The sequence below is a fragment of the Dipodomys spectabilis genome, unplaced genomic scaffold (genome assembly GCF_019054845.1).
Source record: "Dipodomys spectabilis isolate Male_0828 unplaced genomic scaffold, ASM1905484v1 ptg000081l, whole genome shotgun sequence".
NCBI lineage: Eukaryota > Metazoa > Chordata > Mammalia > Rodentia > Heteromyidae > Dipodomys > Dipodomys spectabilis.
The window spans coordinates 4400660-4406834 of record NW_024870758.1 but is presented as its reverse complement, the minus strand read 5'-3'; positions in this window follow the sequence as shown (position 1 = coordinate 4406834).

The following is a 6175-nucleotide window of genomic DNA, read 5'->3' as shown; positions in this document are numbered from 1 at the left end:
ATAGGAAGTAGGTCACAGGGATGGGGAATGCCTTAGAGGATTATAGCAAGCTCCCAGTCCTCCCCTGAACTCTGTCTAACATGAAGTGAACACACTCCTCCTCTGTATATTCTTACTGCTATGATATTCTGCCCAAAGGCATGAGACCAAACAATTCTGCACTAAAACCTCCCAAACTGGAAGCCATGATGTATCTTTCTCTTTTAAGATGCTCTCTCATGCATTTAGTCCCAGCAATGAGAATATTACCAATTTGCCATTGCCTTATCCCAGGTGTCTTGCTGCCCATTCCTACTATGACATCACAGACGGTACATACCATAAATGCTGATCTGCTGGCTCTAAGTGCACTGTATGATGGCCTCAAGATTGGTCATTTGGTGTAGAGGAACCAGTCCCCTCTCACTGCACATTCATCCACTAGTTTCTTTAGCTCATCCTCTGGACCTATAATCCTTGTGGACTTATTTTCCTTTCTCCTTATACAAATAAACTGCCCCCACACGAGCTGACTTACATAACTCCACATGCAAAGGCAGGAGGGAAAATTTGGGAAAACAATTACTCAGCATGAGTTAGAGAACAGTCTGGAAGAGCCAAGATAATACACATTCCTTTTTTGTTCCCATGTCTCGGTGAAACAAGGACTGTGAAGGAGATTGTGTAGGTGATTGTCCAGGTCCTCTTTTCTGTCCACCCTATGCACACCACATTTCCCAATCTCACTTGCAGATAGGTGGCATCTGAGTGTGGCCAATGGGCCATGGGTAGAAGCGATTACTGTCTTTAGCCCTCACCCTCCTGTGCACAATTCTCTTTCTCTTTCTTTGTTGCTGTTGGTAGTTGACTCAAGAGATCCCAGAATTTCCAAGCTGAAGAAGATGGGTCCTCTTCAGCCTGGATCTCTGCAAGCATCTGCAGAACATTGCTAGTAACTGCATTGTCCATTGATAAGTAAAGGATAAAGGCCAGGCCATGTCTGTGTACTCTGACTCTGTCATTGTTTCCTATTTATGCTTTTTTCTAAGAACCATCCTAATGGCAACTTGATCTTGCACTTTCAGCCTCCAAAATTGTGAGAAAAGAAATACTCTTAAGTCACACAGGATGTGATATTTTGTTATAGGAGTCTGAGCTGGGTAATACAACCTTGGATTTCTCTCCCATTCCAACCACTGCTACAAATTGGATTTTATGTGAGGAAAAGTGGACCTCTGTATTTGTTAAGCTACAAGATTTGCAAGTTTTTACCTCTTAAGGCAGCTAGAGTTTATATTTCAAATCCAAAGTTAGAGCTAATCAAATGTATTCTATTCAATTACTGAAAGTGTGTGAGCTGGGATTATAAATGAAAATTTTACCTTATGGCAAAGGTTCCTGGAGTCCAAAAAAAACCCAAAAAAGATCATTCTTATCTTAATAGATATTTAAAAAATAAGAATACTTGTTTAAGCCAGATAATTTTACAAACATATCATGAACACTATTTCATTGCATTTTCACAGAGAACTATTAGTCAGGATCATTATTATCCTCGTTCACTAAACCCTAGAGGATAGTGACTACACCTCAGATACATAGCTAGGAAGCAGTAGATTTAGGATTTGAACAAAGGCATCTAGTCTGTAATCTGTGCACTCAATTGTGCCATGCTAATGTATTTAACTTTGCTGGCATGTTTTTTTATTTATTTTCCTTCATGTATAATAGCTTTATATTATCATGGCATAAGGTAATAGTAAAAAGTAAATGCACAACATTTAAAATTAATTTTATAATACTAATCTAATCAGACTTCAATGACTCTCAATGATTCCTTGTTCATTTGTATAAACCTTGAGATGTGAGGGCATATGCTCACAGTCTGAGGAATCTGTTCTTTGGGTAGGCTCTGTGCATTATTCAAGTTTGAGAAATACTTCTTAGATGAGCCCTCTTACAGACAGAACCTTGAATCTTATATTTTATATAAGATTTAGCATATCACATTTTATGAAAAAAAGTTTGATAGAAACAGTCACTTTAGATTCCAGATAGTCATTTTATTTACAGGCTGATAAAACTTTTTCAAATCTATGTCTTTTACTAAATAATCCAGGGACCTTTCTCCATTTAATTTTCTACCTGAGATTTGTATGACTACAGGGGAAAAAGCTTTCTATGTAATCGATCTCATATTAACATATTGTATTCAGTTCTGTCCATAGGTTTACTCTTCTACTTTCTTCTTCTTCTTCTTCAAATTTACTTTGCTAATTTACTAAGGCATGTGAGGAGAACATGAATTAATTAGAAGGCAGTGAAAGAGTAAGACATATCAAAGGAAATAAAGAAAAGTTGGATGTAAATCATTAGCCTAACCTCTGACATTGAGTAGGTCAGTTAAATTTACTGGGCTTAGTTTCCAAACCTCCAAAATGGAGTCCTGAATACTTTTATGATAGGAATACTGAGGCATAACTACATTTTTGAGAAGATGTTTCCTATCAAGGGTCTCCAATTTAATAACATATAAGACTATAAAACAGAGAGGCAAATAATTTGGTGGAAAATATAATCCCAAAGGTCAGGATGGATTGCCACATAAGATATTAACCAATATTGAATAAACTTTGACATGTTTAATCTGAAAAGATATTTGTTAAATTGTCTATAAATATCTTGAGCACACTACAACATTTAAAGTCTAATTGATTTCCCTTATTAATTAATGAATTGGACAAATCCTTGACATGTATTCATCTTATGCATGCATAAGCCTTCTAATATTTCCCTTTTGAAATTATACTTTAGCAATGGGAATAAAAATTGTAGTCAAAACATTAGCACTTAACCATAAGAATGATGTGTCAATTAGGGTTGAGTAAAGAAAAATCAGTTCTAGGTAATTTAGATTTTTAAAAAGGCTTAACGTAGGAGAAAAATGAGGAAGAGGGTAACAAGTTTGACAAAAAATATACTTATTACCTTAGTTATGTAACTATAACCCCTCTGTATATCACCATAAATCAAAAGGCTTAATAGAGTGGCCAAGAAGTGTGCACAACCACTGGAAGACAGAGGAAATTGACACAGAGAAGATAGCACTGGCGACAACTTCAGCCTCAACTGAGTTTCCTACCTACTGTGCTTTACCATTGAGCTTCTAGAAGTTTCTTCTGCCCTGTAAGAAGCTACAACAATGAAGGAAATGTTTTTTCTGCTTCTTATAACCTCATGTCTGTCCATATTTCTACTCACAACTGCTTCCAGAAAAATGGCAGCCTATTCTTTGCAGCTTCCCAAACCTCTATTGTGATATCTGTTCTTGGTAAGCCAAACTGTAAATAAGGAAAAGAGCATTTTTCATAGGCATCTTCCAACTCCTCTGAAGGGCAACGGAGACTTTGGAAGGAAAGAGTGGTGATGCCTATTTGGTCATTAGGAACCTGGGAGTGAAACTCAGCTTTGTGTCTGTGTTCATGCATCTCACGGTGTCACTTAAGGAAGAGAGTATTGAGTGAGTGAGTAAAAACACAGAATAAATGATTACGTGCTTGTTTGGAATCAAAGTGGATTTAAATAACCTTTATATATATATATATATATATATATATATATATATATGTTTTTATTGTGAAAACACTGTACATAGGGGTTACAGTTACATGAGTAAGGCAATGAGTACATTTCTTTTTTTATTAATAAGTTTTTTTAAATTTGTTTCCTGGCTCTTCGAGGATAATCTTTTATTTATTTATTTATTTTTATTTTATTTTGTTTTTATTGTGAGAATACCGTACAGAGGAGTTACAATTACATGGGCAAGATAACGAGTACATTGCTTATCAAGCATTGTTGCCTCCTCTTTGTTTCCCCTTCCCATCCCTTCCCATATTCCCCCCCCAATCCTCCCCGCACCCCCACCAAAGTTGTAAAGTTCGTTTTTCGACATAACGACTTGTACATCTCATTGTTGCAATGGGTCCACCTGTATCCCTAGTTAAACGATTTGTTTTTTCCCTTCCCCTCCACAAATTATACCAGCATCAAATACAGTGAAAGCATGGGTTATACTGTGGGGGAGGGACAAACAAAGCAACATATAAATAATCTATAAGTATGTTAGAAACAATTGCATGAAAGGAAAACAAAAAACAAAAAGCACATTTGAATACTTATCTTGGGGTTCATTCACCTAAAGGTTTTTTTTTGTGTGTGTGTGTGTGAAAATACCATACAGAGGGGTTACAATTACATCAGCAGGATAATGAGTACATTTCTTATCAAGCATTGTTACCTCCTCCTTTGTTTTTCCGTTACTATCCCTGCCCTCCCATCTCCACGACTATACTCCCTCCCCCCTGCCAAAGTTGTAAAGTTCGTTTTTAGACATAGCATCTTGTACATTTCATTTTTTGCAATGGGTCCACTTGTATCCCTATTTAAACAATTTGTTTTCTTCCCCTCCTCAATTTATACCAACATCAAATACAGTGAAAACAGAGGTTATACCGTGGGGGAGGGACACACAAAGCAATCACCTTATAAATATGTTAGAAACAATAGCAAGAAAGGAAAACCTCAAAGGAGGAGGCAACAATGCTTGATAAGAAATGCACTCATTATCTTGCCCATGTAATTGTAACCCCTCTGTACGGTATTTTCACAATAAAAAGAAAGAAAGAAATAAAGAAAAACCACTTGAGTCCTTATCTTGGAGTACATTTCTTATTGAACACTGTTACCTCCTCCTTTGTTTTGCCCCTACCATCCCTTCCCTCCCCACATCCCCAACTCCTCCCTCCCCCGCCCCAAGTTGTAAAGCTTGTTTTCAACATAGTGTCTTGTACATCTCATTGTTACAATGGGTCAACCTGTATCCTTGTTTTAGCATTTTGGTATATACAAGATGCACGGCACCAGAATCAAATACAGGGAAGAACATACAAAAGAAAAAATTACATATACATTATAAATACATTAAAAACAATAGCAAGAAAGAAAAAAAATCACTTGTGTCCCTATCTTGGAGTTCATTTTGCTTAACATCATCTTATATGGTCATATGTACATAGCTTTTGGTCTTTTCTGCTTGTCCTAGACATATACTACTTATTGCAAATAAGGGAAACCATAGGACCTATGTTTCTTTGGGCCTGCCTTACTTCACTTAATATATTTTTTCCAAGTCTTTCAATTCCTAACAAATGGGGCGATAATCTTTGAACACATTTGACTAGGTTAAGAAGTCTCAAAAACTAAGGAAGAGGCTACAATGCTTGGTAAGAAATGTACGCATTATCCTGCCCATGTAATTGTAACCCCTCTGTACAGTATGTTCACAAATAAAATTAAATTAAATTAAAAAAAAAGAAGTCTCAAAAACTATTCCATTTGAGGATAGGAATAAAATAAATATTAGACTGGAAGCCAAGGAAACATTTTCCAATTCTACCTCACTCTTAACTAAGTCTGGTGGGCACTTGTGGGCACTTTACTTTGAAATTAAAATTTTCTAGAGGCATGGTAAACCATTTTTTGGGGGGGGAGGTCTGGTCATGGGGCCTGAACTCTGGGCCTGGGCGCTGTCCCTCAGCTCTTCAGCTCAAGGCTAGCGCTCTACCACTTGAGTCACAGTGCCATTTCCGGCTTTTTTCTTTTTGCTTATGTGGTGCTAAGGAATCGAACCCAGGGCCTCATGCATGCAAGGCACGTGCTCTACCACTGAGCCACCTTCCCAGTCCCATGATAAACAATTTTTATAAGCTACCTAGTCTATAAAATTTTGGTAGGTCAGCCCCAAATGGTCTAAGGTACTATCCCTACTAAAACAATTATTCTAATGGCAATAAGATCAAAGGGAAGACCTATAAAGCTTGGTTCTAAAGACAAAATAAAGTGGGTGAATTTAGGAGTGGAAAATGACTTACAGGGGATCATCACCTTCCAGCATCATGTCAGGAAAATCGAGAACATTATTTTCTATGGGGAACAGATTAGGGAAGTGTGGGCTACCTCATCACCTCATTTGCTCCTTGGATACTAATTTTCCCCATGCACACTCCACTTTAAAGCAGCTGAATGGAATTCCATCTAACAATTCAGAAGGACTGAAAGTCTGTAAAGGAAAAATACAAAGTATTGGATACTGGTATCGGTAGAAGAGAATAAGAAACTATTTGAAGATGAAGTA